The 12,367-nt window shown below is 40.9% G+C and overlaps 1 protein-coding gene and 1 long non-coding RNA gene across 5 annotated transcripts in view; one reads left to right on the forward strand and one right to left on the reverse strand.

Moving 5' to 3' along the window:
* The window catches only part of LOC129785020 (uncharacterized), a 30,457-nt gene extending 24,429 nt beyond the window's left edge, over positions 1 to 6,028 (forward strand). Inside the window, exon 3 of the long non-coding RNA XR_008748424.1 lies at positions 2,445 to 6,028. This is a non-coding gene — a long non-coding RNA (uncharacterized LOC129785020). The remainder of the gene's footprint in view (positions 1 to 2,444) is intronic.
* The window catches only part of PARD3B (par-3 family cell polarity regulator beta), a 413,399-nt gene that overhangs the window by 33,200 nt on the left and 367,832 nt on the right, over positions 1 to 12,367 (reverse strand). The window lies entirely within an intron of this gene.

A 12,367-nucleotide genomic window follows, 5' to 3' on the forward strand; every position in this document is an offset into this window, starting at 1 on the left:
ACCCTGGCGATGGATACACAATTTTGCTAATTTGGATCCGTTGAGCCGGCTGTGTCTCCACACCCTATATAAAATCCCCAGTGCACTGGAAAAGCATGGTCTGGCTCTGCATGGCTAATTAAAGACTTAGCCATTTCTTCTCCTTTCCCTTCTCCATCTGTCCATGCGACAGTAAAAACATATCATCGCTCAGCCACCAGCAAAATGGTGCCCGGAATAAAATACTACCCCGATGAAAAGAGAAATTGCGAAAATGGAAACACCTCCTTCATAGAAGTTATTTCTGTTTCAGAGGGAGTCAAAGCAAAGAGTTCCTTGCTGTCTTTTACCACAAACTAAGCTAAAAATCAGTACGAAAGGCACTAACTAATGAGATCGAAATATTCCAGCTTCTCCTCCTTTCCTGAAACACAGCGTACACAGCTGGCCCTCAGTCCAGGTGCAGAGGTTTTAACTACATAGTTAATAATCACAAAATACTTAGGTGAGCAAACAGTAACCTTAATAAAAAAGCATTAGAACCTGGAAATCCTATCAAAGCCAAATAGACACTGGCCATGAGGTGACCAGTGAGGCACTGGAGATGATAGAAGGTGCATTACTTAGTTGAGTCCATATCAGAGGCAGCTGGAAGAGCTTTTGAGACCCAACACCCCAATCAGTAAAGAAAGAACAGCAGATGAAATACATGTTTCACAAATGTATGGTAATGCACAACAGAAAGAATGATCCAAAACATGCTCCTGTATTTTTAGGGTTTAAATTAACGACATCAACTTAAATAAGAGCCATCATTATGAAGCGATCATCTCTTAGTCTAGAGCGGCCTCAACTAACAAGCAAAACATGAATATGCAAAAATAATGAGGTAGAGATAAACACAGAAACAGACATCATCCCATCAGTGCAATTAAAAGAGCAGCATGCTTAAACTGAGAAAACGAAATGCTATCTTTGTCAAAAAACAACAGCAAACAATTCATGAAACTTAACTGTTGCGAAGTATTGGTATGGCCAAGCCCTTTGTAGAATGGAAGATTAATAAACCGGACACACATATGAATCAAAACAACTAGCACCAGCTCAGCAGAAGACAGAAAAGCCTTTGACAGGCTGAAGAGAGGTAAAGCCTCACAGAGTCAGCCATTCCCTGAAAGGGAGAGCAGGCAGAAGCCCCTGTACCAGCACATTATTCTCCTAATCGTCCCTTTGGGAATCCCAATGAATTCTCTGAAGCACATAGCACTGGCCACACCTGGAAACAAAGTACCAGACAAACAGGCAAGACACTGCATCCATATAACTCAGTGCCTTCACAGTCAGGATTTTCTGTGTGCCAGAACGATATTTTCTTCTACATAGCTAGTAGTATTTTTGCTGTTCAAGTCTCTTTTAACCGCTCCCCCCCCCCCCCCCCCCCCCCCCCCGTAATTTCCATTAGCAAACAAAATTTCTGTGATAGAAATGCATCACTTCAGAGAAAACCCTGTAACACCTCTGCATCTTTAATTAAACCCCTGCCAGTCCCCCGAGGCAGAGCCAGGCTGGGGGAAGCACAGACTGAAGAGTGATGCAGGCACGGTGCGCTGCTCTCCTCGCTCAGTCCACAGCTTTCAGCAGGGGACCAATGTGAAGGGCCAAAAGGCAGAATAACAAGCACAGGCTGGGGGTCCCTCCACTTCCCTGGACAAGTGTAATTCACATTTGCTTCAGGACAGAAAACTGTAGAAAGAGGCATAGTTTCACATGCAGATCAAAAACAGAAAGGGAAAGCAACTGGAAAGAAAAAGAGAAAACAAAAGCTGCGCAGGTGTCAGTGCGAGCTGTATCCCTGGCAAACACAGTAACCGCATGGCACTTCGAGGAGTTTTCTAATACAGGGAAGTGGTAAGCTAGTATCTCTAACCTGCCAGTTCTCCCTAGGAAAACTTCCTAGGAAAAAAATGTAACAAATTATGTGAACATGCACTTGTAGATCAAGCCAGAAATAAATATCTTAGAGCATTCAAATATTTGCAAATAAATTTTAAGGCATAAGTAGAGTATACCTGCAGGCAGGTATCTAGAAGCAAGTCTAGGATTTGCCCGCAGGAAAATTCTGGGGCTGCAGAAGAACAATTCTTTAAGAGCAGAGAAAGGACTCATTTCATCCTGAAGCTTGAGACTACCTTGAAAACTGTGCAAGAAAGTGCAAGAGGCTGTGTTTGTTCCCCGGAGACACTGCATTTCATTCCTCCTCACCTGCCTTACAATCACTGCCTCCTGGAGCATTTGTGGAAGGCTAAAAGACGAGCTGCTAGCATGAAAGCCTGCTTGCCCCTTTCATATGGATCAAGGTGTTTGGGGTTGGACAGCCATTGCGGTATGAACAACTATAGTGATTATTTTTAAAGTTTAGGCTTCATAAACCCAGAATCAACTTTTTCTTATGCATTCTCACACAGCTCAAGGTGAGAGCTACCACACTGCGAACAAAAGCCAGCAGCAACTCCCTGCCCCTAGCAGTGAGGACACATTCCACAGGACAGTGTGTTTTTGCTGGGGCTCTACCTCCTCTCACAAATTCCTGCCTGAGCTACCCGAGTGCCCTGTTCCAGGTCCATCCAGGTGAAGCTGGCACACTGAAGACTCAAGACCATGGGTACTGCTCATAAGGAAAAGAATGATGCAAAGCCATTTTCAGGGTGGCTGTCTCAGAAAGCTGCAGTCGCCGTTCCGTCTCCTGCAGGTATTTTAGTTTAGAGGTGCATATAGGAAACTTTGATCAGTTTGTTAAAAAAATTGTTTAAAGCCTAACTAGCTGCAGAAAAAGCACCACTCAGAGTCAGAAGTTTCACACTCTTAAAAAGGAATAATACAAAGTGGGTGTTGCATTCAGGCTCATTCATTTTTCACTTACACGCTAAACAACTCCTTTGCCTGTTTAATTTTTATTGTTAACCCTTTGTTTCACCCACTTCTGAACAATAAACCTCCTCCAAACATTTCAATTATTAAGATCAGAAAGAAAATGGGGTGTGTGCGCTGCCCACCAGCTAAGTAGCAATAGCATAACTTCATCAAGGCTGATGTGATTTTAGCTATGTGTGAACCCAGTGCAAAACACTGATGACTCCATTGAGTCATGCCTGAATTAAAATTATGGGAGATCAGGAAGAGCTTATGAAGACAGGAGTCCTGGGACTCCTAACTTTCTCATTTATTCACTGTGTACACTCAGGAAAATCACTTGAGCTTGCGCATTGTAGTTTTCTTCCCATAAAAAATGGCACAGTACTACTAATGTATTTTATGACTGACATGCACTAAAAAACAGAGGCCATCCCAGGAAGGCTGCAGAGCAAGGCATGTGCTCTGCCATCACCCAAGTGCTTTGAAAATGCCACCCAGTTCTTCTTTTTGCCTTAAAGTCTGTGTATAAACATGGCACATAGGACCGCTGCATTGCTTAGTACTTTTTTCAACAGTCTTGTGATCATCTGTTAAAGGACTTGATTCAGATGCTGGTTTGACCTCTGTTCTCAAAGCTCTTCTTTTGTCTGTGAGCGTTTCTAATCACATGGGTTGAGATTCAGCATGCCAAAAAGAGCCATGGTATAACGGAATTTGCCCTTTAACCTTCAGGTCTCCCCTCTGCTGAGACACAGTTGGTTTTTGTTTTCAATTAAGTGAAAACTGAAGAAGAACTGAGAGGTAAAACTGGATTTGCTCCCCACCCCAGTCTCAATGTTTCGTACACAGGTGAAGCACCAAAATTCACCCATTTTATTTTTTGCATTTCAACAGTATGTTCGGTTCTAGGGACTGCAAGTGAAATTTAAGAGCATGATTTGATTCACGAACACTTCTTGAGCTGTTAAAACAGAAGTGGGTTATGTACAGCAGTGAGCTGGATGTTCCATGTGAAATGGAGGAAGCTGATCGAAGGGGTCTTCTTAATTCCTAACTGCTGTGATACCGTAATTATCCCACTCTCCAAGACCTCCAGCACAAAAAACATGTTTTCCTCCATCCAGCTTTTTTATGTTTTGCATCAAAAGGTAAAAATTAAAAATTCTACCAGTGTCCATGATTCAAAAGAATTTTCCTGATGTTTTCCTAACATACACAAAGAGGGATGTATTTTGCTTTCCTGGTTTTGCAATGAAAGTTGAAACAGTGATTTTGCGTTATTATAACACTCATCATTTCTCCCTCTAATTTGGATGGTTTTTAATAAAGCTCCATTGATTCCACTGAAAGAAATCCCTCCTGGCAAAAGCAGAACACACACGCTGATTGCTAAATATGCAGCAATTATCATATTCAGCAGCGCACTTTAATATCTTATTTATAGATGTATCTATCTATAATTTGCTTTAATTAAGTTGCATTGATTTTAATGACAGAAGCAGTCCTCAAAGAAGCGTCTAATGTTATATGAGCCCATTGGTACTGCTTTACCATTGTTTGGATATAAGACAGCACCTTTAATACTTCTTTTTGGTATTCTTGGTGGTGCTTTTCTTTGCTAAGTGGCTGCAATGGCAAGCCAAGATGATGTCCCACAGGAATTCTCAAAAAACACCTCCACCACTGCAGAGAGCACTTCCAGCTTTCCTGTTACAAACTTGTTCGTAGGACAGTTTTCAAGAAAAAGGAAGGAAGCGGTATCTCCCCATCAGGTCCTGAGAAACCTTGCGTTTCTGTTCCTGCTCCATTTTATAGACATCTCAGGACTGTAATTGTGAGAGGTTCTCAAATCATGGCCCGATGCCTTCAAAGTTTGTTTTGGGCAGTCCGGCAACCAACTTGAACTTTTTTGTTTCATTGCCAACAGAAAATACAGGGTAAATCACTTGGGAAGGTGAACCAACAGATAGCTACAAGTGCCTGTTCACCGCCCATCGTGATCTTGCAGACTCTTAAAGTTCTGTTTTCTGGGCTCAGTCACAGGGAATGTTGAGCCTTCTTTTTGTGAAGCACGCTGACTTTAAGCATTTTATACTATTCTGGTTTTGAGATTATTCCAAAGAACACTTGATGTTATTAGAACTGTGACAAAGTTTGTCAAAAAACATCTTGAGGAACTAAAGGAATGTATTGCTGCACTCCCAGCAGAGCCTCACAGCCTTGGTTTCTGCTGGGTGCTACCACATACCTTGGCCCCGATTCAGGAAAGCATGCTAAATACTGATGAGGGTGGTTTGTTTTAATTTCAATAGCATTTGATTCCTCTTGGAGGCATTCCCAAAGCTGACATACACCTGCATCTCTCAGTGGCTGTATCTCCTTTTTGGGTGAAAATACACAGGAAAAACATTTATATCTCTGTATCCTGCACACGTCTTCACACATTTGAATGCAGCATTCTAGTGATGATGATCTCGGCATTTCTCTCTCTGAAGTAACCCCATAAGATATTACTGGTTCATAGCAATTGAGGATCTCTCTCAGAGACTACTGAGGTAGCTTTATAACATTACTTATGCAGATCTTAATGTACCATTCACTGCTAGTAATTTTTTTCTAAAAGTGAAAAATAAACGCTGGCTTTTTAAATCACTGCCTTTTGGAATATATCAACACTAATTTTATAAGAATTGTTCATGTTAAAATGCAAGGGCATGATCTCAAAGGAAAAGCACCAAAGTAGCTATGGAAGTACATTTTCAGTTTCTGGTCATCATTTTTCATTCACTGATTATTGCTTAAGTGTTGATTAATAGTTATGTTCATGCTGCTAGAATACATTTCCCTTGGGTGAGAAAAACATACTTGTCTAAAGGAAAAAAAGACATAGTAATCAACCCATCCTTCCTCCTCTCTGTAAGAAACACAGGCACACACTCCAGAGTCACTGATGATCTTGGTTTTGCTGGTGAGTAGTTTTGAAAATTTTCACTTAGAAAATCAGCTGTATGCAATCAGAACACTACTTGGTCACTCAGATTGCTAGGCAATTAAATGCTCCCCTTCTGCCTGTCTGCCTCTCTCCCCACATATATATACATACGTACACATATATACATGCACACACAAATGTACATACTTACGGTCATTGTCCCTTCTCCCTATGCAATGAACACCAGGAACACTGATGACAGCAGTGCTCCATGCTGGAATTAAGCAGGGCTGATTATCTCAGGATTTACTTTTCCTCCTTGGTAATGCCCTACCTCTTGTTCAAGGAGGTGAAACGAATGGTTTAGATTTAGAGAGAGCGGAAAATTCTCTATAAAGGCAATAGACTGAGGGAAATACAAACACAGATGGGAACTTTAAAAGGGAAACAGGCTGTTCCCATAACAGTTTAAAAACATGGCAATTGCCTTAGCTTAGTAGAAAACAAGCTCTCAGCATTTGCTGCATCTTGCAACACTAAGCAGAGAGAAAATAGCAAAGATGGAGGTGAAGCCAAAACTGCCAAGTTTGCACAGCCCCACAAAGATAATATTCTGCTTTCTGAACCCTAGCTCCAAGAGCCCCTGATCCCTGGTGCTGGAGGACTATGGTTTCCTGTGACCATGCAAAATGAGATAATTTCCTGGCCTGTGTCTGTCTCTGTGGGTGGCTTCTTTTTCCATTAGTCATATAATATGTTTTGGTTAATTCTACCTCTTAATTGTCTTTAATGAGCACCAGATTTGCAACACCCTCACTTGCAAACCTATTCTCAGAGTAGAAGCAAACAGAGGCCCTTGAGCTGAGAGCAACATTTAAAAGCAGCAAACCAAAAAATCCTCAGTACCCATCAGCATTGATTCTTTCCAGCTAAAGGGGCATTTCAATTGCTCTTCCACTGAACCAGGCCAATGTAATTAATCTCTTCCCAGCCACTGGAGGGAATAACTTAACTTGTCACTGAGATACGTTTGTGATGCAATATACAGCATACATAATAAATACATGTAAATACATTTCTAAAGCACATCTGCAGTTGTTCTACAATACTGTGCACAATTCTTCCCCCCCCCCCGAAACCAGTCCTCTGCATTAGCTTGTTTGAAACTAAACTGCTTCTTGTTCCTCCCAGTTTTGCATTCTTTGCTCCTTTTCTCACTGTAATTAGTTTACCAGACTACTTATCCAAATGATTACTGCTTTTAAATGACAGTTGTCTTCTCTTTTACTCCAGTTCATTGTTGTGTGTCATTTTGTCTGGCTATCTGAATACCCAGTTCTCTAAAGCATTTTCTCATTATGTTATCTCCTGATATAAAGCATTTTGAAATACTTCATGAGAGACACTGTATGAAGTAAATGGAATTGAATTTTCTCTCAAAGTCATGGGCTTTCAGCATCTTTCTCTAGCTAAGTCAGCAGAGTTCTTGGCATCAATGCCAGGGTGTAATGGCCACGCTTTGCAGCCCAGCTATGAGCTTGTGTTCTTTTTAGGGAAAATAAAATGACAGTGTCAGTACCTGGAAAGCAAACAGGGGACAGATCAATATTTCCATTTGTGATGAGGATGACAAGACAAAAATGTCTATGGTATTTTTGAGGTTTTTAACGCACACATTGAGATATTGCTATTTTGCCGTATCTACCTACATCTGGTTTTGGTGCTGAATGTGTGCACAGGGGGTCTATGCATGTGTATGTCAGGAAAGGAAAGAGGGAGGGGAAGGGGAAATAGCAGGGCATGGAACTAAATTGCAGAGCAAGTAGTGGAAATAGACAGTGAAAAGCTTCCTGCAGGCAGGCAGCTTCACAGGGGAGAGTGAGCCTTTCATTGTCTATAAAATCATGCCTTGCTGGAGGTCCTCAAGAGTAGAAGGGGTAGCGCCTACAGGCAGTAAATCTCTCACTGTTGTATTATTACATTCTAAACACTTAGCTACTGTACAAACCAGCACACTGTTTCAAAAGAAGAAAAAGGTGGAAGAAGTGGGAAAATGAACCAAGGGGAGAGGAAGAAGATGGCAATAAAATTGGGAAACACCCCCCTGCCACAGCAGGGGTGAAGAATACTTCACATCAAAGAAAAACAGCAGAGTAAATCATCACAGAATTAAAAGGTAACCTCAACTCCTTCCACTGTGATTTGACACCACTCTGGAACAGTACTTCTAGAATTTGAGTGGTTAGTCTGTGGCACGGGGTTTTAAATCCACCTTAATCTTGTTAAACATAGATGCCACTAAGGAGGTGCTCTCTCAGTGGCATCATGATAAAAGCTCTCCATCCTGCAAATTCAATATGGTTAACAGCAGCAACAAAAAAAAGTCCAAACCTGGATTAATACTGAGCAAACAACATCAGCATAAGCAGGCTTAGAGAAAGGAATTGCTTTCCATATGTTATGGCATCAGGTTCCTCCAGATCTTCAGATACCAGTCTGTAAATGTTACAGACATTGTTTCTACTGCTTGCAACTGCTGTTGGGTGGTGACCTTCTTTGCTTGCTGATACCAGTTTAGCAGTTGGTACAGTTTCTCTGAGATTTGGTACTGTCTGTTGTTTGCTGGTACCAGATGGATACCAGATGGGTAACTGTGGGCAATGGTTCCTCTGTGTTTCAGTCCCCAAAATCACTGCCTATAGGGTCAGTCTTGTCAGTTGACTCCTAAATGGCACTTCAAAGCAGCATTCTGAAAAACCTCAACATCTGTTCCTTACTCCTAATGACCTTAAAAAAACGTTGAGACATACTTTCCTTTAGCCAGGAGTTACTGTGCATCTGCAGAAAAAATACATCCTTGCAGATGCTTGCTGCCATCAAACTCACTCCTCGCTAATAGCAGCTTCAGAAGCCACCACCTCAACTCTGAAAGTCAGCACTGAATGTGAAGTATAATCAATATATCCTTTTCTGTGGTAGCTCCACAATGTAGGAGTTCAGAGATATTTCAAGGCATTTTTCAAACAGTACTTTAAGCAGTGAAGTGGAAGAACAAGAAAACAGAAAACTTAGAAGTGCCTTTGAAAGGCAGCATGGATACCTGAGGGCCAAATGTAAAGCATGGAGGGAAAGTAAGGATAGATTAAGTGATGGAAGAGATCTGTTTTAAGTATTAATTTGTGATTGGTCTTTCAAAATGTTGACCCAGTTGTCAAACGATAGACAGGGGCTGAAAGTTCAGTTAATGGTTTTGAATACTGCCTATTGTAGCTCCCTCCTATGTTATTCCATATGACTGCTTCTGTTTCTAAGAAAGGAAAAAAAAGTTTATTTAGGACAGTATGCAAGCATTTTGGTTAATTCTCTATATGTGCTACAGCAGAATGCTGTCTACAGAAAAATACAGCTGACATCAAAGCTTGTTCCCCACCCCCTGTCTTGCTTCATGGAGAAGTTATGATAAACAGGTTATGTGTTCCCTAAGGTTACCATGGAAACTCATTCTTTTCAGGCCATCATTTGCAAAGGTAAAATTTGCATTAAAATGTGATGGAATTTGATTTTGTGCATGTGTGTGTGAAACTCAAGTGGGGTCATGCTACCACATAGCATAGCTATTATTTCAAACCCAGGAGCATAAGCTTAAGAGAGAGATCTATTAATCTGTGTAAACACCTCAGTGACCAAATTACAGTTTAATTGCTAACTTGACAGGTATCTTCCTAGCAAATTAAGAGAAATACTTTGAAAATTAGCTTCAAATGCAAATGGAAATGTTAATACTGATCCACTGGTGGGTACCACTACATAGTATTTTACTAAATTCCCCTATAATCATTCCACAGGAAAGACTGAATTTAGATTGTCAGAATGACTTTGTTTTGATGATGGCAGACCAGGGATGGAAGGCACAGGCATGTATTACAAATTATAAAATTTTATCTAATCCTGAAGGAGTTATCCTTAAATTGCGAAGTACAGAATATGATTTGATATAACCATGCTTACTATGATACAAGAAACTTTTGGATCTTTTCAGAATCCCAATTTGTTCACTTTGTTTTGAGGTATAACACAACTTCAAAGCCATAATTTCACTCTAGGTATCTGCTATTCTGACTTTTCTTGGGAACCTGATGGTGTAAAACACATAGCTGTTCCAGGCTTCCCCAGGGTCCATACTCCTTGAGAGTCACTGCCATTATTTGTTGCCACATGAGCATTGGTCTTCCTAACACAGCAGTGCATCCTTTGCAGTCATAATTTTGACAATCATTACTTCCAGCCTACTAAGAAAACAGATGAATGGGCTAAACCCAGAAAAATCTCTAGAATTGGTGACCAGACTGCATTTTAGAAGAGATATCAGTAATTATCCTCTTGCTCAGTAATAAGCATCCACAACATATATATGTTGAATTTTATATGCTACTATATGACATCTATGCTACTCTGTGACACTGGAATATTCACATATCATCTGCCCTGAGCAGCAGGACCCCCTTTGGAGGCAGTAGGGCCAAACCTCATATTTCTTCTCGGAAGGCAGTTATCCCAGTATCACCTGGGTTACAGAAGACTCAGTATCTCCTGTCATACACAACTTATGACATACAGTTCAGTTGGAATGGCTCTAATAATATGGGGCAACATGACACTTAACACAGCAGCCAGGCCCTTTGATGAGGAAAAAGCAGCAAAAACACAGACAGCAGTATTTGTTGCTCTTGCTTTCTTATTGTTAATACAGATGCAGAGCAAGTGTGTCAAAACCACTAAAAACAAAATAATCAAATAAAAATAAACTCTTCAGATCAGGTTGCAAAGTGCCAGTATTTTATAAGACTCCCTTCTGCATTGGGAAATTCCTGCTTACAGATTCAATCTACTAAACTAAGCAAGAATGTTAAAGGTTGAAAAAAACAAAACCCAAATGCAAACAAAAATTAAATTGATTACTAACTTTTTCAGAACTTCTCAAAACTCAGCACATTTGATAGAAGGAATGTGTTCCAGACGGATCCTGTACTGAGCAAGAAAGAAGGCGCTAGTGCTCCTTTTCCCTGTTCATGAATAGCTAGAGCTGAGGTTGAAAGTTGGAAAGAGCTGGCCCTGAGCAGAAAAGCTAAACTCACATAGAGCACCAGCTTTACAGGGTAAATGGAGTTCTCTTTTCCCATATTTTGTACTTTATTTAAATGCAGCCTTGATATTAGATTAGCATCTGCACTACAGACCTTAGACTGGGAACTAATAAAGTTATCTGCCCAATCTCTCCATGTCTGAGTCAGTGACTTTCTTTTTCATTTTAAATAATTATAACAATGTCGCCTGTTTGTTGAGAAAAATAGAGCCTTTATATATTCATAGATAATTGCTTATACCCAGCACCCAGTGATACATTCTAATTACTTTTCACACCTTGGCTGTGAAGAAACCTTGAACTTTTTAGTGTTTTTTAACTGCAAGACAACAATGTAGCCAGAGCACTGACACCCTGACTGCTGAAACTGCGCCTAGGAGGAAGTTTAACAAGCAGTTCTGCTAATACATTTTGCAGCGAGGAACTTCAGCAAAACTCAATACCACCCAAGGCCTCCACCTCAGCTCTTATGCTGCAATAATGAGAAGCGCTGCACAGATATACAATAGAGGAACTCAATCCAGAAATCAAAAGTAATCAGAAGTCCATTATTTCAGTTGTCTTCTGTCACGTACTTAACTATAACAAATAAAAGATCTGTACTCTGTAACAGCCTCAATGACACTGCTGTATTGCTTGACCCAGCTTGTTTCAAGCTCGACCCTGCTCTGCACATGCTGGGCAACCATTGCTGTTTGCCTCACAAAGGTCATTCTGCTTTCCATTATGTTAAATGGACAAATTTTGCAGTGCTTTGTCAAAACTGCTCTTTGTTTTAGTGGGATGTTATCCCTAGCAGGCAAAGCTGGACAGTGACCAGCATCTTTAGGGAACAGGGTGCCATCTGGGACAACAGCAGCTAGGCAATTCTGGGGATCATCAGTATTTTTCAGGGACAAGGTTTCTTTTTAATCAGCAGCACGCTGAACAAGAACATAACCCAGAGAAATTAAGCTGTGAGAATTCAGAAAGAAGTCAGCTGTGTCAGCATGTATTTGATAAATGCACCAGATACCTGGTAGTAAAGGAAAAAGCTTGTGCCTAAGCAGGGGTCAAGCCTGAGGCCTGATTTCAGGCCTGATCTAATAAATACCCAAGCGCATGCTTAGCTTCAGACATGAATTTCAATGGCATTACAGACTTGTCTTGTGATTAAAAAATGAGTGTTGTTGTAACCAGGGCCCCTTTCTAGAAGTCGAAGCAGGCCTCTTACTAATGGCCTGAGGAAGAGGAGGTCAATTTTAAAAGGAAACCTACTTTTTTCCCTGCCTTGTAGTCAGACCCATGAGCAGCTGTATTTGATTCTATGGTATGTGGGGCACTGACTTGCTAGGGGCCAGGACAAAGCTGTCATGGAGAAGTACGTATCACTGAGAGTAAGGGAAGGTTCAAAGTGCACA

This window comes from Falco peregrinus, chromosome 8, assembly GCF_023634155.1.
Source record: "Falco peregrinus isolate bFalPer1 chromosome 8, bFalPer1.pri, whole genome shotgun sequence".
Taxonomy (NCBI): domain Eukaryota; kingdom Metazoa; phylum Chordata; class Aves; order Falconiformes; family Falconidae; genus Falco; species Falco peregrinus.